The sequence below is a fragment of the Rhinoderma darwinii genome, chromosome 10, assembly GCF_050947455.1.
Source record: "Rhinoderma darwinii isolate aRhiDar2 chromosome 10, aRhiDar2.hap1, whole genome shotgun sequence".
In the NCBI taxonomy this organism is placed as follows: domain Eukaryota; kingdom Metazoa; phylum Chordata; class Amphibia; order Anura; family Rhinodermatidae; genus Rhinoderma; species Rhinoderma darwinii.
Genome location: NC_134696.1, coordinates 51654670 through 51680409, shown reverse-complemented (window position 1 = coordinate 51680409; position 25740 = coordinate 51654670).

Here is a 25740-nt window from a genome sequence, read left to right as displayed (position 1 = left end):
GGGGCTCCCTCTGGAGCAGAATCCCCGGCCAGAGCGTTGCCGACGCTCTGGCCGGGAATTCCGCTCCCGGAGAAGCCACTGGCACCCCTGGCTATGGACAGTGATGTCACGGGCTACTCCTGGAGTGGATTCCCTGACCTGAGTGTTGCCGATGCTGTGGTCAGAGGTTACGCTCCTAGAGGGGGCCCCTGACGTCATTGGCCATATATGGAGAGTGACGTCAGGAGCTCCTGCTGGAGCGGAATTCCTGGCCACAGTGTGGCCGATGCTCTGACTTAGGATTCCGCTCCTAGAGGATATCTACAATATCTACAGGGGGAGTAGTGATATCTACAGGGGGTGGCACTATCTTCAAGGGCGTGTGGCACTATCTACATGGGCACTGTGGCACTATATGGGCACTATCTACAGGGGACACAGTAGCAGTATCGACATGAACACTGACTGCGTAGCAGTATGTGGGCACTGGATCTAGGGCAGCTAAGGGGGAGTTATACTGTATGCAGGCAGCTAGGGCGACATTATACTGTATGGGGGCAGCTAAGAGGGCATTATACTATATGGCGGCATTTGTGTGGGCATTATACTGTATGGGGCAGATATGGGGGCATAATACTGTACAGGGACATCTGTGTGGGCATTATACTGTATGGGGCAACTATGAGGGCATTATGCTGCATGGGGCAGCTATGGCGCATTATACTGTATGGGGGAATTTGTGTGGGCATTATTCTTTATGGGGCCATCTGTGTTGGCTATATGCTTTATGGGGGTAACGCCAAGGTTCTTCGCTTGGCAAATCAGCTGTTGGGCCGCAAGGGGCCCACATATCTTTCTTGCACCATGGCCTTCTGCTGTCTATGTCCGTTGCTGGCTACTAGTAGGAACTTCCAAGATATAAAAAAGTCTGGCATAAATTCTGATCTGTTTTAGGAGTAACATACAAATGACGAGCTAAAGGGGTTGTTCACTTATAATTTGTTTTATTAATTAATTTATAGAATAGGAAATCATACAGATTTCGGATATATATGTATTTATATCAGTGTAGTTGCCTTTGACTAAAAAATAAAAATAAATGTTATAGCCCACAGATTAGTTCATAGAAATGCACCCATAGATAACTGAATGGACTAAACATGGCATCAGTCATGTGACCCACATCATGTGACCCCCTGGCTTTCAGGTAACACTATCCAGGTATATAACAGGTGAACAATAGGTTATTGAGGAGCAGAAGTTATAAAGTATTTCTACCTCCGCAACATCTCATCATGTCTGTCAGTGTCTGAGGAGCAGCTCTTACATGGGATTACAAAACATACCATTCCTACTTAAATATATAATAAAACTCTATATTATTTATTTATATGGAAATAAAGATAGACACAACACTGGATTATTTCGGCCTTTTTATTAAAGTTAACATAAACCATCAATTCAATTGTAACAATAAAACTTTTAAAACGTATTAACATGAGTTAACCCCGGCTAAGCCATCAGCTCATATTGCTGAGCGACTTACCCCTTTCAACAAAGGGGCCGTGACATCTAAACAAGACAAAAATACATAAGATAGAACAATAGGGAGGGAGGGCGGGCAGCGTCACCTCTTCACAGGAATATACCAGACGGTCTGCCAAGAACACTTCATATTCTTACCTTATATCTAGCCTGTCAGCTGATCAAAACTTGCCCCCCAATCCCTAACTGTTACCTTGGCCCTAACTTTAACAGCTGTGGCCCAATAGCAGATGTCACCTTGCAGACTGATCCGTCTGCCCTACAACCCGTGGGAAAAACTCCCGACAAACTACTCTAACTTCTAGAAGGAATCCACAAGGGTCCAGGTTTTGTTTTTTTGTATTTAACATTTGCCGTATGGGTACGCCATGGAAAGCCATGACTTCCCGCAAATTGCCGTATCCACTGGAGTAGCTATAGGGGTCGCAGCGGTCGCAATTGCGACCGGGCCCCGAAGCCAGGGGGGCCCACAGCCCCCCCGCACCACATCAATAAAAAGTTACTATAGTAACTCGGGCCGCGGGCCCCTGTTACTATAGTAACAGACTTTACTTACCTTCCTGGTTCCGGATCGCAGCGGCGGTCCTGACGTCACAGCGCTATGCGCCGCGCACAGCATCAAGACGACAGAACTACCGCCACGGCTGAAGAGGAAGGTAAGATTAGCCCTGACTGGCGGGGTCCGACTCCCGGGACCCGCCAATCAGCTGTTTTGAAGGGGCTGCAGCACTCGTACGAGAGCTGCCTCCCCTTCATTCCTGTCACTTCATTCCGGTCACACTGTGAATCGGTGTCGGCGATTCACAGTGTGAGCGAGTAGTGAAATGAAGGGGGAAGCAGCTCTCGTACGAGTGCTGCGGCCCCTTCAAAACAGCTGATTTGCGGGTCCCGGGAGACACATCAGCTATTGATGGCCTATCCTGTGGATAGGCCATCAATGTTTAGGGACTGCACAACCCCTAAGCCTACGATGTAGCAGGCATAGGGGGCCCATGAGACAGGATCACAGATTGTGTGATGCTGTCTGCTGGGTCCTGTATCTAAGCCAATCACATGGTAGGCTTAGATACATGGCTCATGTGTGATCCTGTCTGATGGGCCCTGTATATAAGCCTACCACACTGTAGGTTTGAATACAGGGCCCCAGCACACAGTAATCTTATACTGTATAAGATTACTGTCTACTGGACCCTGTATCTAAGCCTACGTTGTGGTAGGCTTAAATACAGGGTCCCACAGACAGTATCACACATGGGCCCTGTATCTAAGCCTAACACATGTATTACTAATAGTTTTTCTTGTGTGTTTTCTTACAGGTTCGGTCGTTGGACTACGGCGGATTCCAGGACTACTTCGATGACGGCTTTTTTTTTATTATCGATAAAATGGTTAATGAGGGTTGTGTGTTTTTTTTTTTATTTCAATAAAATATTTTTTCTATGTCTTTGTGTTTTTTTTTTAAACTATATCACTACCGCCTTAGTAATGGCCGCCGGCTGATTGACAGCATCCATTGCTAAGGCGGGGCTTAGTGTTAGCCGGTGCAGAGGCTAACACTAACCCCTTTATTACCCCGGTACCCACCGCCACCAGGGGTGCTGGGAAGAGCCGGGTACGATCCAGTACCTGACCATCTGTAGAATATGGCAGCACAATTATTTTTTTTAACAAATAGTTTTTTCTTTGTAAAAGGAGTAGAACATTAACCCGTTAGTGACCGCCAATACGCCTTTTCACGGCGGCCACTAACGGGCTTTATTCTGATGCATATGCCTTTTTACGGCACTGCATCAGGATAAGTAAACAGAGCAGGGAGCAGAGCAGTGCCAGAGGCAGCTGAGGGCTGGGGGCGTCCCTGCTCTGCCGTGTGAGATCGATATTAGTATCGATCTCACCCGTTTAACCCCTCAGATGCGGTGCACAATAGCGTTTTGGAGAGAGGGAGGGAGCTCCCTCTCATCCCACCAACACCCGGAAAAAAGATCGCCGAGTGTCTGTGTCTGCAATGGCAGCCGGGGGCCTAATAAAGGCCCCCAAGTCTGCCTGTAGTGAATGCCTGCTAGATCATGCCGGAGGCATGACCTAGCATATGCCTGTCCGTTTTAAACGGACAGGCAGTAATACACTGCAATACAAAAAGTATTGCAGTGTATTATAATAGCGATCGGAGAATCGCATATTAAAATCCCCTAGTGGGACTAGTAAAAAAGTTTAAAAAAAGTTTCATAAAGTTCATTAAAAAAAAAATGTGAAAAAAAATTGAAAACCCACTTTTGCCCCTTACAAACTGCTTTACTATTAAAAAAACAAAATAAAGTAAAAAAGTTATGCATATTTGGTATCGCCGCGTCCGTAACGACCCCGACTATAAATCTATTGGCTCTTCAAATATGGAGACACAAAAAGAAATAATTTTGAAAAAAAGTGTTTTTACTGTTTAAAAGTAGTAAAACATACAAAAACTATACAAATTTGGTATTGTTGCAATCGTAACAACCCGCTGAATTTGTTGTTTTTACCAAACGGTAAAAGACGTAAAAATGAAACCAAAAGAAAATGGAGGAATCACAGTTTTTTCCAATTCCACCACACATAGAATTTTTTTCAGTTCCCCAGTACATTATATGGTACTTTAAATGGTGCCAATAGAAACTACAACTCGTCCCGCAAAAAAACAAGCCTCCACACCACTCCATTGATGGAAAAATAAAAGATTTATGGCTCATGAAAGGCGGGGAGTATAAAAATGAAAAAACAAAAAATGGCTTAGACTTCAAGGGGATCCAAATGAGATTACAAACATCCCAATGAATACCTCCTGAGGAATTTATGGTGGGAATATTTTCCTGCCAGAAGAATTGGTAGATTAAGTCCTCTGCTGGGTGACCATTATCATTTAGCCAGATGTTTGTCAGATGTGATACAGTGAAGGAAATAAGTATTTGATCCCTCTCTGATTTTGTAAGTTTGCCCACTGTCAAAGACATGAACAGTCTAGAATTTTTACGCTTGGCTAATTTTACCAGTGAGAGAGAGATTATATATAAAAAAAAGAAGAAAATCACATAGTCAAAATTATATATATTTATTTGCATTGTGCACAGAGAAATAAGTATTTGACCCCCTACCAACCATTAAGAGTTCAGCCTCCTCCAGACCAGTTACACGCTCCAAATCAACTTGGTGCCTGCATTAAAGACAGCTGTCTTAAATGGTCACCTGTATAAAAGTCTCCTGTCCACAGACTCAATTAATCAGCCTGACTCTAACCTCTACAACATGGGCAAGACCAAAGAGCTTTCTAAGGATGTCAGGGACAAGATCATAGACCTGCACAAGGCTGGAATGGGCTACAAAACCATAAGTAAGACGCTGGGTGAGAAGGAGACAACTGTTGGTGCAATAGTAAGAAAATGGAAGACATACAAAATGACTGTCAATCGACATCGATCTGGGGCTCCATGCAAAATCTCACCTCGTGGGATATCCTTGATCCCTAGGAAGGTGAGAGCTCAGCTGAAAACTACACGGGGGGAACTTGTTAATTATCTCAAGGCAGCTGGGACCACAGTCACCAAGAAAACCATTGGTAACACATTACGCCGTAATGGATTAAAATCCTGCAGTGCCCGCAAGGTCCCCCTGCTCAAGAAGGCACATGTACAGGCCCGTCTGAAGTTTGCAAATGAACATCTGGATGATTCTGAGAGTGATTAAGAGAAGGTGCTGTGATCAGATGAGACTAAAATTGAGCTCTTTGGCATTAACTCAACTCGCCGTGTTTGGAGGAAGAGAAATGCTGCCTATGACCCAAAGAACACCGTCCCCACTGTCAAGCATGGAAGTGGAAATATTATGTTTTGGGGGTGTTTCTCTGCTAAGGGCACAGGACTACTTCACCGCATCAATGGGAGAATGGATGGAGCCATGTACTGTCAAATCCTGAGTGACAACCTCCTTCCCTCCACCAGGACATTAAAAATGGCTCGTGGCTGGGTCTTCCAGCACGACAATGACCCGAAACATACAGCCAAGGCAACAAAGGAGTGGCTCAAAAAGAAGCACACTAAGGTCGTGGAGCGGCCTAGCCAGTCTCCAGACCTTAATCCCATCGAAAACTTATGGAGGGAGCTGAAGATCCGAGTTACCAAGCGACAGCGTCAAAATCTTAATGATTTACAGATGATCTGCAAAGAGGAGTGGGCCAAAATTCCATCTAACATGTGTGCAAACCTCATAATCAACTACAAAAAACGTCTGACTGCTGTGTTTGCTAACAAGGGTTTTGCCACCAAGTATTAAGTCTTGTTTGCCAAAGGGATCAAATACTTATTTCTCTGTGCACAATGCAAATAAATATATATAATTTTGACAATGTGATTTTAGTTTTTTTTTTAAATATAATCTATCTCTCACTGTTAAAATTAACCTAGCCTAAAAATTCTAGACTGTTCATGTCTTTGACAGTGGGCAAACTTACAAAATCAGCAAGGGATCAAATACTTATTTCCTTCACTGTATGTGTTAATGAGGTCTTCCGAGATCCCCCCAAAAAAAGATGATGAATCTATTTTTTATTCCTCCACAAAAAAATACTACTTACCATTCCTTGCGCGCTGTTTGTTTACATCAATGTTTGTTTACATCAATTTGGGGGGGTAGTTTTTTCAGCTTCCTGCTGAAGCTACATTTCCCTGCATGCCTTGCACGCTCTAAGGAGTGCGCATTAGGCTCCTCCCTCTTGTTCAATGCGTGTTAGATACAGAATATAACAGAGAATCGTGAATACACATTCCCCGCCAGTAAACGAAGACGCCCACATAAAGAAACATAACTAGTGACATGTCGTATACTGAGCTAGGACTATTGGCTCCTAAAACATGTGATTAGTATACGGCACGGTACTGGAGGATGCAGAAAATGGGACGTCTCAAGTCACATGACCAGCTGGGAGAGTCAAGAATGGGAGCACTTTCGGATTGTAAGAGTAAGATGTGGGAATCATATTCCCTAGAGAATATGGGCCATTGTATTGTTCTGCTGTATTAAACGTATGCTGTGCCTTTAAATGCTATCGTTGGACGTATTGCATTTTTGAGATGTGGTTGTGCTATGGTTTTTATAGTTATGGACTTTGTGCAGGAGAACCCTGGTGTTGTCTGACAGACTTCAGAGAGTATTTCTGAAGCAATGCCAAAATCGATAAACAGAAGAGTGGTCATTTATGCACGATAACACAGATACAAGTCAGGGTAGGCAGTGATCAGAAGTCAGGAAACAATTCGGGTAAAATCCAAAATAGCCGAAAACAAACACCTTCACAAATGGACAGGATCTAAAGAACCTTGTTGCTCAGACAAGTTGTGGCAGTTCTGTGTAGGTTAAAATAATCATGGGTGATCAGACACAGGCTGAGCGTTGACTAGCTGATATAGGCCTGTCCCTTTAAGATGTAGCAGAATTTGTGCGCACGCTGCTATGGAGAGGCCGGTGCCAATGAGACAAGTAGAGGGACGACCTCCACACAGGGCCATTCTTCCCCTGCAACAATATTTTGTTGCAGATTTTCCCCATGGAATTCAATGGGGACCTAAAACCTGCAACAAACAGTCAAGTGTTGCGACATTTGCTGCGGAATCGCAGCAAATACGCCGCAAAAATCGCAACTTTAAAAAAAACAAAAAAAAAACCTTATACTACCAGTCACAGGCTGCAGAGGTCTCCTGGGATGAAACGTCATACAGGCAGGCCGGCTAATGCTGCAGTTTTCTGCAACGGACATTCCGGCCGAAAAACTGCACTACAATTTGGTGCAGATTTTCGCCCGAAATTCCCCGAGCCACCGGGGCGGATATACTGTGTACCTTTATGCAGCGTATCCGTCCCGTGTGAACTTACCCGAAGTTGCACTGTTCCAGAAATGATTTGACAATGTCAAAGTTTGTTAAGACACAGCCCATTGATAAGAGAAATTGTAACATCCAGTTTTCAATATTTTCATACATTTCCAGGAAGAATATCGGAGAAATGGCGCATCACAGACTTATTTTCTTTGGAAATTTTTTTTTTTAGGATTTCCAAAAATACAGAACACAACTTATCAATCAACTTGCGCACAAGTCACAAGGCAGTTTCGAAACATAGTTGGAGAATAAAACGAGTAATTAAAAAATTGTGAACGCTGGAATTCAACATCATATATCCAGGACAGTAGAACAATACAATATAAACTTTAGGCGAAGAGGTCACCTGATACAAAACAAGAGCAGGTCATGAATCCAATATTGTGGAGGTTCCAAGGAGGATACAATGAGCTTCCAAGCAGGAGTTAGACCAGCCCAGAGAGGTTTATTAGATTCATCCTTACAGAGGACAAACCATGGCTTCCAAAGAAGTTTTAATTTGGGGTGTGTACGCAACTCTAAGTGCGACAATTTCTCCTTTCTCGCTAATTGAGACATTTTTGATCTGAGGAGGAGTAATAGAGAACCAATATAAAGGGATGATGGATTTTGCCATACTTAGAAGGTAGAGCCATAGGATTTTGGGGAAAACCTTAGGGAGTGATGGCCAAAGGTTTAAAAAAATCATATTCAAAGTAAGGGGATAAAATGACGGCAAATGCGAGACACCAGAAGTTGGACTTGTGTCTAAAAGGGTACAATCTTCTCACAATCTTTATATGGGAGTATTTTGACGACCCAAAACAGACAGCTGCTTGGCACAAAACACTACGAGGTCATAGACAGACATGACCGGGGATATAGAGAGTGGGATATGCAATCTGGCACGTACTTGATGCCAGATAGTAGTAGTCACAGGTAAGCGGGATATTCTTGATAAAAGGTAAAGAACAACGCTTATCCAGCCACAACAGAGAGCACAACACAGATTTCTAAGAAAAGATGACCAGGAGGTGGAAAATAAGTATTTTCTAAAACAGTCATATCAGAGGGAGAGCGAGAGCTGACAAGTCCTCTTTAATCTTAAAGGAGTTGTTCAGTCCTAAAAAATTGATGGCCTATTCTCAGGTTCAGCCATTAATATCTGATCGGTCGGGGTCCGAATACCGGCACCTCTGCCGATCAGCTGTTTCAAAGAGGCCTCAGCGCTCATACGAGCGCTGCTTCCCATTAATTTTCTTTACTGCTCACGCAGTAAATCGCCGACACACTTGTAGCAGAGGTCCATAGTATTACTCATTAATTTCAATGGGAGAAGGCTGTAATACTATGAACCGCCGCTACAACTGTGTTGGTCATTCACAGTGTGAACATTTGATCGGTTGTTGGGATTCGGACCTCGACCCATCATTTATTGATGTCCTATCCTGAGGATAGGTCATCAATTTTTTGGGACTGGAGAACACCTTTAAATAAAGAAGGATGTAGCCAATTTTCATCCCCCAAGATCATAGTGTTTTATCCTTTGTTTGATCACTTTAGTTTAATGAAGTTGCCTCAATAGAATAGAAGATATGCCCTGCAAAGGACCTTCCCTCTAATAGCCAGAATGGAGAGCCCCTAACAAAGGGGGAATCTCACATTGGAGGAAACAGCCCAGCAGAGTACATGGTCGGCCACTGATATCCCAGCCCCTGCAGGATTTAGGATTTATTAATTAACACTAAATAAAATAAGCGCTTTATCTTCCTAATATAAACTTTATGCCGGGACTAAGGTTGTCGAGAGGCCACATTCTTCACGAAAGGTTACACTTGCATACAAATAAAATTGTACAATATATTTTGTGATTTCTTTTATGAATCTTTGGTTCATTTTTGCCACTAGTTAAAAAAATAAAAATAAAGAATAAAGATCTTAAATGTTTTGGACAGGCTGCGCAGAGCAGTATAAACACATCAGAGATTCTGCTTAGCATCAAAGTCTTTGGAATAAGTTAGCTGCCACAAACCAGAGGCCATCCTGGGAGCAGAGACTCCCTGGGGCAACCTGATTTCCGCTCAGTGCACTGGCCTTTCTCAAACCGGAATGGAAACACATAACATTTTGACTTGGACTGAGGCATGAGGGAAAATATTATCTGAGTCATATCCACCTTATACAATAAACATAGAGATATTTTATAAATTGTGCAGTTCCATGGAAAGAAACCTCAAATAAAGACTAGAATTGAGGTCTTCTGTTCTTCAAACTTTTCTCCTTGATCCCTACATTTAATGGAGCCGGGAGCTTCATGGACTTGTGAGATAGTTGCTAAGCAGCTGCATGAAATGGTTGTTTGTGTCACTGAGGGCGCTGAGCTGCTGTCTGAGTTTTACTATATTGCACTTACAGCATTCAACCAGCGGAAGGTAAGTGGGGTTGGCAATCTATCAAAACATACAGTAGGAAGATTCAACATTAAAGTTACAGAAGAGTTTAAACATTTTTTTTTTATAAAGTTGTCTGCATCATTTAGTTGTTATCACTTAAAGGAGATTTCCACTTTGGACAATTCCTTTTTGTATGATGAATGTTAAAGGGGTATTCCCAAAATCCTAAATGATTACCTATTCACAAGATAGGTGATAATTTTCTGATCGCTAGGGGCCCCACTGCTGGGACCCCCACCGATTGTGAGAACAGGAGTCCCGAAACCCTTAGCTCCTCCTCACTGCACTCCCCATAGTGATGAGGAGCTTAAAAGTAGAGGCAGTCGAGCATGCGTCAACCGCTCTATTCCACTGTCTTTGAGAATGACGGAAACAGCTGTGCACTCTACTCTGTTGTTTCCGTCATTCCCATAGACTTTAAATGGAGCAGCAGCGCTTACTCAACTGCCACTCCATTTAATGTCCTCCTCACTGTGGTTGAGCAGTAAGGAGGATCTGGGATTTCGGGTATCCCCGTTCTCACGATCAGTGGGGGTCCCAGCGATCAGAAAATTATCACCTGTCCTGTGGAGATAATTTATGATTTTGGGATAGCCCATTAAGCTGCTCACAATATCCTGCAGCTGGGACTCCTCAGCAATCAGCTGTAATCTGTGGGAAACCCAACAGCAAGTGTTCACTTTTCGGGCAGCGCCACCGCAGGAGAAATGAAACATGACACAGTTCTCATTTAAATCAATGGCCTGTCTGTGTAAGACAAGGGTATCCCATGACCTCCAGAGTGAAACATGCCCTTATAGCTCCTCTCCACTCTATTGATGAAAGTCCTGAACAGGTGACCGTCTCCTTCAGGCTTCATGCACACGAACGTAAAAACGCCCGTAATTACGAGCCGTAATTACGGCCCGTAATTACCGGCTCATAGACTTCTATTGGCCATGGGTACCTTCCCATATGCTTACAGGAAGGTGCCCGATCCGTTGAAAAATATAGAACATGTCCCATTTCAGGCCGTAATTACGGCACGGGCAGGCCCATAGAAGTCTATTACGTAATTACGGGAGCGTTGCTAGGCAACGTCAGGAGATAATAACTGTCCAGGGTGCTGAAAGAGTTAACTGATCGGCAGTAACTCTTTCAGCACCCGAGAGAGTGACTACCACTAGAATTATTAGTATTAAAAGTTAACTTACCTGCTTCTTCTTCCAGTCCGGCCTCCCGGGAGGACGTTTCATCCCATGTGACCAATGCAAGCCAATCACAGGCCAATCACAGGCTGCAGCGGTCACATGGACTGCCGCGTCATCCAGGGAGGTCGGACTGGATGTCAAAAGAGGGACGCGTCACCAAGACAATGGTACGATACTTCTTTTACTTTCAATCGCTGCGGAAACTCTTGCCCCTTCTCTCTTTCCAGCACTGATAGAGAGAAGAGGCTGCCGATTAGTGCAGAGAAAACGGGTACGTAAATACAGGTGGAATACGTGTGACACTGAACCCGTATTTAAGGGCACGGGTCCGTAAATAATGGTGGAATACGGGTCGAATACGTGTGACAAAGGACCCGTATTAACGCCAGTATTTACTGGAGGAAAAAAATACGTTCGTATGCATGAGGCCTTAAACTCAGAATTTCCTTGGGGATTTGAAATGGAAACAACCCCTTTAAGTAAGAAAAAGATGAAAGATAACGCCCTGTATTATTGTTGGCAAATTATAACTATTCATAATTTACTGATTTTCTTTCCAACCATGTATTTAAATGGAATGATAAATGTCTGTAACAGAACCTGAAGTGCTACCTTTGTCAGCCTTAGGCGGGATTCACACGAGCGTGTGCGTTTTGCGCACAAAAAAAATACGCAGTTTTGCGCGCGCATAAGGTACTTAACAGCGCTGTGTGTCAGATGCGTATGATGCGTGGCTGCGTGATTTTCGCGCAGCCGCCATCATTATGACACTCTGTTTGTATGTTTGTAAACAGAAAAGCACGTGGTGCTTTTCTGTTTTCAATCATACTTCTTACTGCTGTTGCGCGAATCACGCGCGTCACACGGAAGTGCTTCCATGTGCTGCGCGTGATTTTCACGCACCCATTGACTTCAATGGGTGTGTGATGCGCGAACAACGCACAAATATAGGACATGTCGTGAGTTTTACGCAGTGGACATACGCTGAGTGAAACTCACGGACAGTCTGCACGGCCCCATAGACTAACATGGGTCCGTGCGAGGCGCGTGAAAATCACGCACGTTGCACGGACCTATTATACGTTTGTCTGAATAAGCCCTTAGGATCAGACCACTGGATATTCTTTTATTTGGATATATGTCCAGATTTAAAAGGGTCCAATTACATGTTCATCTTTAGGCGATAATTCACATGCCTGTATTGTGTTTTTTTTCTTTTTTCAAAAATAGGAGTAAGGGCTTATTCAGACGAACGTATAATACGTCCGTGCAACGCAGGTGATTTTCACGCGCCTCGCACGAACCTATGTTAGTCAATGGGGCCATTCAGACAGTCCGTGATTTTCACGCAGCGTGTGTCCGCTGAGTAAAACTCACGACATGTCCTATATTTGTGCGTTTTTCACGCATCACGCACCCATTGAAGTGTGACGCTCGTGATTCGCGCAACAGCAGTAAAAACTATGAATGAAAACAGAAAAGCACCACGTGCTTTTCTGTTTACAAACATAAAAACAGAGTGTCATAAATGGCGGCTGTGGGAAAATCACGCAGCCACGCATCATACGCTGCTGACACACGGAGCTGTTATGGACCTTTTGCGCGCGCAAAACGCCGCGTTTTTTTCGCGCGCAAAACGCACACGCTCGTGTGAATCCGGCCTTAATCTCATCAGAGAAGATCAGAAAACACATGTTTTACCACTATGTGATAAAACCCCACCCCACCCCCTCCAGAAAATAAATAAATCCAATAATTATAGCCATAGAGCTACACATAGACTTGGCAAGACTGCTGATTGTTTATATCAAAAACTTCAGGTACTCCAAAGACTTAAGCCATTTTTGGTGTATGCCATGATCGTGTCTGATTCAGACACAGCGGGCGATGAACAACTGGAATTTATGCTCTCGTCCTCCTCCAGTGACTCCTCACTACCGAAATGTGTACACATGAAATCATGTTACAGGCGTAGACTAGGTCCATTTTGTATCGCCGAGGCCGATTGTAATAATACGTAATTTAAAGTCATTTTGATGTGACATTCCCTAGCTCACACAAACACGCGCCCACACACATTTAGGATTTTACCCGCGTGATACATTTTGGGTAATGCTAAGACTGGCGGTAGCCGATAATGAAGATGATAACTTTAAATTTGAATATCTCAGCGAAAAAAAAATCCTATCTCAAAATCGCCATTGTTTTCGTATTGAAAAGAGCTTTCAAATGAGCCCCTACTCGACCCCCCCCCGTGCCATTTAAGATTTTGCTGCCCCCGCACACCCCACCACCCTCAAGGGGTTTGCCGTTAACTGGTAGATTTTATGACCCCATTAAATCCCACCAAATTTCAACCGTTCAAAAGTTATGAGGGTGTTCCGGAACTTTTGGTGGGCACTGTATACCAGTGCGACACTTGTCCCTCCAAACCCGGACTCTGCATAAAAGACTGCTTCCAAATCTACCGTACCTCCCTGGATTAAGAATGTGTTACTTTTAAATCCCTCACCCCCCATCCCTTTATCTTTCTGGTCTTTTACCCATTTTTAAAATTGAACACTGAAAAACCCTATAACTAAACTAAAAAAAATCTCATTATATTCCGATGAATACCTAATACTTTAACAAATGTGTATAATCTGCACTATTTTTTTTAGGCCTATGCTGGTGCCAAAATATCATCCAAGTAAAAATAAGGCCCCAAAATCCTTGTGGTGCTTCTTCACTTCCACGCATTGATATGTGTCCACACAACAGATTTGGACCACTTTGGGGGTATTTCCGAACTCAGAAGAAATAGCTCAATAGATGTTGAGGTGCTTTCCTTCTCTTACATGCTCTGTGTCTGAAAAATCTGTCCTATAAATGACGCATTTGTGAAAAATTGAAGATTTTAATTTTAATGCCAGATTTCCACTAAATGTAGCAAAAAAAAATAATTGGGTCACTTATTGGGGGATTTCACCATACTGGTACCTCAGGGGCTCTGCATGTCACCCGAAAACTGTGCCAGCAAAATATGTGCTCCAAAATCCAAATGGTGCTGCTTCTCTTCCCCACCCCGTCATGTGCCCATACAGCCGTTTATGACCACATATGGAGTATTGCCTTATTCAGGAGAAATTGTGTAACAAATTGTGTGGGGCTTTTTCTCCTATTAACCCTTGTATAAATGAAAAAATGTGGGGCTAAAGCAACGTTTTATTGAAAAAAATGCAATTCTTCATTTTCACCACCCAATGTTTATAACTTCTATGAAACACCTGTGGAGTCCAAATGCTCACTACGCCCCCAGATAAGTTAGTTGAGGGGTTTCGTTTCCAAAATGGGGTCACTTTTTGGGGGTTTCAAGTGTACTGGTACCTCAGGAGCTCTGCAAATGCAACATGGCACCCGAAAACCATTCCAGGAAAAACTGTGCTCCAAATGGCGCTTCTTCCCTTCTGAGCACTGCCGAGTGGGCAGGCAGCAGATAATGGCCACATGTGAGGTATTAGCGTACCCAGGAGAACCTGCTAACAATTTATGGTGGTGGTATCTTCGATAACTCAAGCTGGGCACAAATTATAATCACCAGCGGGCACCGCCCATGTATTGCCACATAAACTACAAGACTACAAAAATGAACCAATGGGTATGTATGAGGCAAAAAATAAAAAACTATATCTTACAAAAATATATTTTATTAGAATTACATGTACCACATAGACATATAAAATCATTTAAAATAGCAAAACCATGCTAAACCTAAGCTCAAGGGGGATGTCACCCTGATAAGTGACTGGACTAAAGAGCCCTCACAAGACCACCTAAAAACCCCTCAGATGCCATAGCAATAACATAGACATGAAATACAAATGATGTTGCATCAAACCGTTTGAATCAATTGAAGCATAAGGAGGGATTCACATGAGCGTGTTCAGTCCGTGATATACGGTCCGCCACATTTCCCGGACTGCGCACACTGCAGGGAGCCTGGCTCCTAGCATCATCGTTATCTATAACGCTAGAAGTCGCTGCCTCGCTGCGGGAAAACTGTCATGTACTAAAAAAAAAAATTTCAGTACGGGACAGTAGTTCCGCGGAGAGGGGATAACTATGATGCTAGGAGCCCGGCTCCCTGCAGTGTGCTCAGTCCGGGAAATGCGGCCGACCTGCGGACCATATATCACGGACTGAACACGCTCGTGTGAATCCGGCCTAATAGTGACACATGTCAGATTTGAAAAATGGGGCTCTGTCACGAAGTCCAAAAGTGGCTGTGGCGGGAAGAAGTTACTATTAAGTCAAAAGAAATAAAAAAATATAAAGGATAAAAAGTCTGAGAGATCTCCAGAATTCATAAATTTTGGATTTATTTACCAAAGAGTATCTGGGAATCTCTGTTCAGATTGTATCATACGTTAAATAAAAGTTTCAAGACATGATCACCTTTTATATTTGTTTTACTTTGGAGATTCTCTGTTCATCTTGCTATTGATAAGCATTACACAGATCCAGAGACCTTATGAGTGGATGTATTAGGACTATTAAAGGGATTCTCAGAAAATTGCCTATTGTTTACAGCAACTATTTATGTTATAAATACTTTTACAATTTTATTTTTGTTTTCAATGTTACCATTTTTGTTTAAAATAGAAATATCCTGAAATATTGCAATTTTCACACTGGCCTGTCCCTCAAAATAGAACTTTTCTCTTTTGTAGAGATCACATTTCAAAATTGGATTAACAATTACGTAGATTTGCAAATAATCTTGGTTATTTGAATGGCTAAAATGAAATAATGAATACCTTAACTCCTTAAAGGGGTATTTCCATCTCAAAGATCACATTTAAAGGTGTTCCTTACGTGAAGTTATGAATACCTGCCATTATATTTATTTTTTTGTTCCGTTCTTGAGATATTGTTTCTGTTGTATCCCAGGTCCCTTTGTGAGTTTACAATCTGTTTCCTATGGATAAGACCACCGCCGAGATTCTGAAGCGTTGGCCGCGCTTGCGCAGATGCTACTGAACAGTTTGAGGAGTATGGCCGGGTTCTCGGAAGTGAGCATTTGAAGAGCATGCGCAGTAGCTCCTGACCCGGCCCCCTCTCTGCTGTGCTATAGAAGTGAATAGGACAGCTCTCAGACATGCGCAGTAGTCAGAGAGTCGTCCTATTCAGAAGTTCAGCTAATGTCTGCATATCCCAGCTAAGACGGAGCAGAGTCCTCAGGGCTCTGAAGCACTGATTTCTCTATATGAAAATATAGAGATAACAGTGTAAACTTTGCAAATTAAGCTCATAGTAACGGCCCTGATAACGGGCTCTGCTACAGTCATCTCCTCACGGACGGACGTGCAGAGATCAGCTGAAACAGCTGCTGACCGGAAAGTCCACACCACCAATGTTTATTACTGACGTTATTACACTGAAACAGGAGATGGTAACGAGAGGGGAATGGGAAACCTCCTTTACCATTCCTGTTTGCACAGAATTGTACCCCATGATGTTGCATGTAGTAATATTCATAGCAGCAGTGTCGGGAGCGCGCGCACATCTACAAGCAGTGCTGTGATAATATCACAGCGCCACTTGCTGGATTTGTACAGAAAAGGGGTTTAGTACCGCCCACTAAGTCAGAAAACCCAGGGAACGAGGAGCAGAACCATGCCATGAAAAAGTGGAAAAGGAGAGGTACGAAAACATTATGAAGGGGTATAACATGTTTATTTTTAATATACAATTAGTTTTGGGGAAGATAATTTTTAAAAGTGAAGATTGGAATAACCCTTTAAGGATGTGGACTAGTTGGCATGTTCAGGACACAGCCCCATTTTTCAAATCTGACGTGTCACTTTATGTGGTGATACCTTTGGAATGCTCTCCAAAATCCAAGCAATTCCGAGACTGTTTTTTCGTGACACATTGTACTTTAAGTTAGGGGTAAAATTTCGTTGATGCATTGAGTGTTTATTTGTAAAAAAAAAAAACACCAAAATTTATGGAAAATTTGCAAAAATTACCATTTTTCAAAATTTAAATGGATCTGCTACTGAGACAGATAGCAAAACCACGCAAAATAGTTATTAGTTTACATATCCCATATGTCTACTTTATGTTTGTATAGTTTTTTGAACATCCTTTTATTTTTCTAGGACGATACAAGGCTTATAACTTTATAAATGTATCACATTTTCAAGAAAATGTCAAAAGCCTGTTTTTAGGGACCAGTTCAGTTCTGAAGAAGGCTTTGAGGGCCTTATATATTAGAAACCCCCTATAAATCACACAATTTTAATCCCTTCCCAACAATTTTCAGATTTTCATTTTAGTTTTTTCTTCCCCACCTCCCAAAAGCCATAACGGTTTCATTTTTCCATCGATATAGTCCTGTGAGGGCTTGATTTATGCGGGACAAGTTGTAGTTGTTTGTAGCACCATTTATTGTGCCATATAATGTACTAGGAAATGGGGGGGAAATTATTTGTGGGGTAGAAAATGAAAAAAACAGCAATTTCTCCATAGTTTTTTTGCGCTTCGTTCTTATGGAATTCACCGTGCAATTAAAGTAACATGTTAACTTTATTCTGCGGGTCAATACGATTACGGAGATACCGAATATATATATATATATGTTTTTTATGTTTTTCTACTTTTACAAGGAAAAAACTAAGTGTAAAAATAAAATTTATTTTGTGTCGCCAAATTCTGAGAGCCATAACTTTTTTATTTTTCAGTGTATTACGTGGTATGAGGGCTTTTTTTGCAGGATAAGCTGTAGGTTTTAATGATACCATTTTGGGGTACATGCAACGTTTTGATCACTTTTTAATCCATTTTTTGTGGGAGATGAGTGATTGTGGCGTTTACATATTTTTTTTTATGGTGTACACCGTGCGGGTTAAATAATGATATATTGTAATAGTTCAGACTTTTACAGATGCGGTGATACCAATTATGTTTAATTATTTTTTTTTCAGTGCTTTAGGGGGAAAATGGGAAAAGGATTTTTTTTAAACTTTTAATATTTTTTAAAAAAATGTACATAAAAAAACAACTTTATTTGACTAATTTTTACTTTTTTTTATTATTCCCCTAGGGGACTTCAACCAGCGATCGTTGGATCGTTTGCACTATATACTGCAATACTAATGTATTGCAGTATATCGTCTTTCTGACAGTCTTCCCTTAAGTCGTGCCAGAGACAGGGCTTAATAGGAGCACAAAGATAGCAGACCTGGGGGCCCTCATTAGGCTCCAGGCTGCCATAGCAACCATCGCTACCCTGCAATTGCATTGCGGGGGGGGGGGGCGCGATGAGCTGCTAGAGGGGTTCGCCCTCTCTTTCTAACGATTTAAATGCCACAGTCACTATTAACCACGGCATTTAATGAGTTAAATGAGCGAGATCGCGCTCGAGCGTGATCCCACTCGTTACTGTGAAGTGACGGCTGTAACATACAGCTCACACCCGCATTGTACACAGCCGACACTCCTACCCAGCTATGATGTAGCCATATGTCAAATGTTGGGAAGGGGTTAAAAACTGTACCCATCAAAGTATTCAAAACAGCATTTAGAAAGTTTCTTAACCCTTGTGTCACAGGAAGTAAAGCAAAGTGGAGGTGAAATTTACAATTAATTTTTTTTTGCTGAAAATATGTTTTAATCCATTTTTTTCTGTAACACAGAAGGTTTTACCAACGCAACTCAATAATTAATGCCCAGTTTCTGCCGTTTTTAGAAATATCCCACATGTGGCCCTAGTGTGGTAATGGACTGAAGCACAGGCCTGAGAAGTAAAGGTGCACCTAGTGGATTTTGGGACCTCCTTTTTATTGAAAATATATTTTAGGCACCATGTCAGGTTTGAAGAGGTCTTGTGGGGGCAAAACAGTGGAAACACCTCAAAAAATACCATTTGGCAAAGTGCACCCCTCAAGGTTTTTTGCTGAATTTAGTAGAATGAGACCGCTAAAATGAAAATCTATATTTTTTCCAATAAAACCTAGAAATTGTAAATTTTTACAAAGCATAAAGGAGAAAAAACACCCCAACATTTGAAAAGCAATTTCTTTCGATTATCGCAATACCCCATTTGTAGTAACAAACTCCTGTTTGTACACAGAGCAGGGCTCAGAAGGGAAGGAGCACCATTTGGCTTTTAGGGCTCAAATTCTGCTGGAAAGCAAAGCCTCTGAGGGACCAAATCCGTGGAAACCCCCCAAAAGTGACCCTATTTGGAAATCACACCCCTGAAGGAATTTATCAAGGTGTATAGCGAGCATTTTGACCCCACAGGTTTTTTGTTGAATTTACTGGAATTAGGCCATGAAATGTAACATTTTCTCTGATAAAACATGGACATTTTAAATTTTTACAAGGAATAAAGGAGAAAAATTACCCTAACATTTGAAAAGCAATTTCTCCCAGTTACGGCAATACCTTATAGGTGGTCATAAACTGCTGTTTGGAGACACGGCAGGGCTCAAAAGGGAAAGCAGCCCCATTTCACATTTGGAGCTCAAATTTAGCTATTTAGCTGTCACATTTGCAAAGCCCCTGCGAGGCCAAAACTACATCTTTCTAGGAGTATAGTGAGTATAGTGAGCATTTAGACCCCACAGGTCTTTTGCAGAATTTATTCGAATTAAGCCGTAAATATGAATATCACAATTTTTCCACCAAAATGTTTTTTTCATTTTTACAAGAGATTAAGTAGAAAAAGCCGCCCAACATTTATAAAGAGTACCGGAATACCCCACATGTGGTAATATACTGCTGTTTGGACACACGACATGGCTCAGAAAGGCAGGAGCGTTATTTGGCATGCAGATTTTGCTGGATTGATTTTTGGTCGCCATGTCGCATTTGCAAAACCCTAAGGTATCAAAGTACAGTGGAAGCCCCCAAGAAGTGAACCCCATTTTGGAAATTACACCCCTCAAGGCATTTATTATTGCCTGGACATATGACAGGGCTCATTTGGGTGATTTTCAGAGCATTGACCTACAGTTGCAGGGCTCTGAGGTCAAATAGTAAAACAATCCCCTTACGTGTGACCCTTATTTTGGAAACTACACCCCTTAAAGAGGCTCTGTCACCAGATTATAAGTGCCCTATCTCCTACATGGATTCCCTACTGGAGCCATGCTTGAGAACACAAATGACATAGCAGCTGAGTTTTGCTCCTTTTATCAATCACTGAACAATCTACGTCCTGGAGAGACACCGAAAAAGCTTGCGGACAGAACCATAATGGTTGAATCTTTCCTAGATTCCCTCTCTCTTCGTACCTTCTCTAATACACAATAAACCCTGCTCGAATCCCCTTTTACAATCAATGAACTCAGTGACGTGCTTTCAAGTATGACCTCTAGTAAGTCCCCGGGACGCTACGGTCTTCCAGCCTCATATTATAAACAGTTTGGAGACATCTTGCTGCCATTTTTCCTCAAGTGTGTAACTCTCTTAACGGTTCTCAACATTTCTCACCTCCAACACTCGAAGCGCATATTTTGATAATACCAAAAGAGGGAGCCTTCACTATGCGGTAGTTATCGTCCCATATCACTTTTGAATGTGGATGTTCAAATATATGCCAAAATCATAACTAACAGGATGCAATCATTACTAGCATTCCTGATTGACCCAGAGCAAACTGGTTTTGTTAAGGGTAGAGAGGGTAAACACAACACTATGTTATCCATCTGATCCAGTACACCAGGTCGAGAAAGATTCCTCTGGTTCTATTGTCTACTGATGGAGAGAATGCCTTTGACTGGGTTGACTGGACCTATATGTCAAGGCGCTTTCCCGTTTCGGCTTTCCACAACTCTTCATTCACAAAATCGTATCTCTGTACACTTCCCCACACGCCAAGTTTAGAGTAAATGGACACCTATCGCGCCCCTTCCAGATCAGGAATGGAACAAGACAGGGTTGTCCACACTCTCCCCTCCCTTTTGTCCTCACAATTGAGACCTTGATCCAGAGTCTGCTTCAGGAGCCACTTCTTACAGGGGTCTCCATTGGTGACCGAGTGCATTCCACAGCTGCTTTTGCTGACGACTTGCTTATTTTCATCACTAACCCCTCCACAGCTCTACCCCGACTTAAGGAGATATTTACCCAATTTGGTGATTTATCCAACTTTAACATTAACTCTAGCAAGTCCGAAGGCCTCTGTGTCTCCTGCACTCCGGCTCTGTTAAAGTCTCTGAAACTAATCTCCCCCTTCCTACTGCATTCGGATAGTATAAAATACCTAGGAATTAATTGACCTCCCTCACCTGATCACTGGTATCAAAGTTATTACGCACCGTTGCTCTCCGATATTAAAGCCACTATCTTGTCTTGGTAAATCCCATATATTTCCTGGATTGATAGAACCAACTTACTTAAGATGGTCATTCTCCTTAAACTCCTCTATCTATTCCAAACTCTCCCGATTCCCCTTCCAAAATTTTTTTTTTTGCTGCCATTAGACAACAGTTTTCTAAATACATCTGGAACAATACTAAACCCAGAATAGCATTTAGCACCCTTGCCCTTCCTAAACGCTCAGGGGGGATAGAACTTCCGGATATCGAATCCTACTACCACTCCATACAATTAGCCAGGATAACTGAGTGGTTTGATCACACTTCAAGTAGACTTGGGGTTCCTGTGGAGGAGGCTACCATAGGCATCCCCCTTACCTCCATTCTGTGGCTTGACAAATCTAATGCAGCCCCTTTTTTGTCTAGTAACTCTCTTACCTCTGCTTCCTATCAAACATGGAAAAAAGACGAGGGGATTAAATCCCTGCACCGAATTCCGTCTCCCCTGATGACGGTCCGAGACCTTGTGCAGTCACAGACTGAGGGATTTGGAGATTGTTCTGCCATTCGTAAAGCAGCATCCTGCAGCACATACGATTTCATACTGATTAACGGGGCCGTTCCTACCCTCCCTGAATTGAGTTCTCAGCCTGGATTCTCGTCATCCCTCAATTTTCTCTCTTACTTTCACCTCAGAAGGTGTTACCTGGGAGCGCTTAGGCAGGGACCACTTGACTGCCCGCCATCTTGGTTGGAAAAAACCCTCCTCCTTCGCCAACCACCTAAGAAGGCTATTATACTATACTATAACAATCTCATTAAAGTGAATGTGTCACGAATTAAAACTATTTTTTAAGTAAGTTACTTATTTTTATTATATTGTTTACGTTTTTTGCGGCATTTTTTTTTTTCCCACACGGTGGGAAGTATTATAAATTAAATAATAATTTTACATGTTTTCCTATGTTGGCCACCAGAGGGAGCACATCCCAGAATTACAGCAAGGTGAATAATGGAAAGCAAGCTGACTCACAGCTGCTGTAAATGTGGGAGGGAATTTCACCCCCCCTGCCTAATTTTGGCTACGAGACAGGAAAATGTGTCTTCAAATTGCTAAGCAGTGTCCGGCTCCCATTTTGGGAGTGCTTTTAAAATGTAGCTGGTAGAAGCTCTAGGACACACCAAATGGCTAATAATGATGAAAGTCAAGAGGGAAGCCCCTGTGGTGAATGACTTTTCAGTTGATAGGTTCACACGGCGTGTATTTGACACGTTTCTTTTACGCATTTTACGTGCCAACAACTGCATCAAAAAATGCTTGATTACGCTTTTCATTTACATAATTGGCAAAGCGCGCTGTTAGTACATACAACGCGCTTTTTTACACATGCGTTTTTAAAAAACGCGTTGTGTAAATAAAGACGTGTCGAGTAAATTCCTTTGCATGTAAAACGTTCCAAATGTTCCCATAGTCAATGGGAGTCCTAATTATGCGCCAAAAAGCGCACACAAAATGCATCAAAAATCACGCAAAAAAGCGTCAAATGCTTGATTAAGCTTTCCATTTACATCAATGGGAAAGCAAGTCTTTTTAAAAAACGTGTTGAGTAAACAAGAAGCGTTGGATCAATTCTTTGTGCCTAAAATGTGCCAAATGTTCCCAGAGTCAGTGGCAGTCCTAACTACGCGCCCAAAAACTTGAAAAAAGCACACACAAAAACTGCAACAACAAAAAAAATGCAAATAAAAAGGAATTGTGCATGGCCCCATAGAAATGAATGGGTCAGTATGCTATCCCTTAAAAAACCCGATAGCACACTGAAGCATTTCACTGAAGTGTGCTTGAGACCTAACTTTATTTTTTTTGTAGGTTCCGCTGGACCTATTGGACTACGTTGCAGGTTCGGTGGACTACTGCGATGATATACGATTTTTGTTTAAATAAAATGGTTAGCAAAGGATTGTGTGGGGGAGTATTTATTTCAATAAAAATATTTTCTTATGTCTCTGTTTTTTTAAAACTTTATTACCATGTTAGTAATGGCAGTTGTCTGACGACGTCCATTACTAAGGCTTAAAGGACGAGTGTCGCGAAAAAAAAATGTTTATAATAATTTGCTTTTAGTGTTCTATTCAAAGAAATTTTATTTATTTGTGTGTTTGTGTTTTACTTTCTTTCTTTTTTTCGAACTTTTTCTTCACTATGGGGGCTGCCATTTTTTTTTTCATCTCTGTATGTGTCGATTAACGACACATACAGAGATGGAATACGGCACATACATCCCCATAGAGAATACGAACGGGAGCTGTTCCATTCACTATGGTGTACGCCGTCTGTGTGGGAACGGCACATGCGCCGCTCCCATACAGTCCAAATGGAAGGTCTTCGGCCGAGCAACATCCGGCGCCATTTTCTTGTGGACCGGAATCCGCGGCCGGACAGTAAGATGACTACTTCCGGTCGCGGCTTCCGGACATGTGATTAGAAGCAGGGACTAGGAGCGGACGGAGCGGAGGGAGCGGTGGCAGCGGCGGCGGCAGGAGCAGGTAAGTTATTTCTGTGTATATACGTGTTTTAGTGTGTGATTACTGCTGTATGTAAGCCTACTACACTGTGTGTTCGCTCAAAAAATGGCGGCACACAGTGTAGGAGGTTTGAACATTCAATCCCCTCCTTTCTCCTGGCACTAGCCAGGATAAAGGAGGGGGGGGTTCTGAGAGCTCACTAGAGCGAGTGTGTCTTCTCAAATTTTGCAGCATAAAGCAATGTGTTGCTTTACCACATGCCAATGCTGCAATTTTGGGAATTGCTCCATCTAGTGACCAGCACAGGGAAATGTTATAAATTAGAATCTAATTTATAATATTTCCTGACTTGTGAAAAAATGTAAAAAATTAGAACAATGTCTAATCATGTATATAATAACTGTTTAACTAAAAAAAAAAAAATATTCTTTCTAGCGACACATTACCTTTAATGTTAGCCAGTAAAAAGGCTAATACTAACCCCCATTATTACCCCGGTACCCACCGCCACCAGGGGTATCGAGAGGAGCCGGGTACGATCACAACGCCCCCACAAGCACTGTGCACACAACCCCCCCACAGCTCTGCCGTGCACGCACACACAGCTCTAACATACACGCACACACACAGCTCTGCCACACATGCACACACAGCTCTGCCACATGCGCGTGCACACACACAGCTCTGCCACACGCACACACACAGCTCTGCCACACGCGCACACACACACACAGGTCTGCCACACGCACACACACAGCTCTGCCACACGCACACACACAGCTCTGCCACACGCACACACAGCTCTGCCACACGCACACACAGCTCTGACACACACAGCGCTCTGTACACAGACACAGCGCTCTGTACACACACACACAGCTCTGCTACACACACACAGCTCTGCTACACACACACACACACACACACACACAGAGCTCTGACACACACTCACTTACAGCAGGTGTGGGGTGGGTTCCGAGGGGGGGGTCACAAGAGGGGTTGGTCGTGAGGGTTGGGCCTGAGAGAGAGAGAGACAAACACACACACACCTTACCTGCATTGCGGCTGGTCTTCAAAACGACTCCAGCTTTACAAACCAGCTTCTATGCTGGGTCGCTCTGAACTTCACTTGCGCAGTACAGACTGAGACAGCAGAATCGGAGGATGCAATGAACGGGAGACGTTCATTTTGTCCTATGCACTGTAGCTGCCATATTCCATCTGTGTATGTGTCGTTAAGAGACACATACACAGATGAAATAAAACATGGCATTCCCCAGTAAAGTAAGAAAATGTTAATAAAAAAACATTGTGTGTGAAAAAATAAAAAAAGTCAATATAATATTTTATTAAATAAAAAAAATTATGACACCTTTCCTTTAAGATGAGTTCATCGGTACAGTCCTCCTTTCTTAAATCTTGGGTGGTGGAGCTGAATACTACTTTTACTGACAAAGACACCAAGGAGGTTTTTAGAAACTCCCTTGGGACTTCTAGATGTATTAAACTACAAGAATCCTAATACAAACTGACCTCTAGATGGTACAAGACTCCTTGGGTATTGAATAAAATGTTTAACGAAATCTCCCCTGACTGTTGGAGATGTCATAAAGCCCCAGGAACCTATTTACATTTATAGTGGGAATGTGAGAAAATATCCCCCTTTTGGGATCAGATAAAAAATACCCTTAATACCATTACTCATTCCTCTGTTGTTATTTGCCAACAAGCAGTGTTCCTAAATCTGTGGCAAACATTCCCAAGGGGGGCCCCAAGGAGCTATGGTTACAACTCTTTGCTGCCACCAAATCTTTGATACCGCTGTATTGGAAGACCGAAGCTGCGCCACCAATAA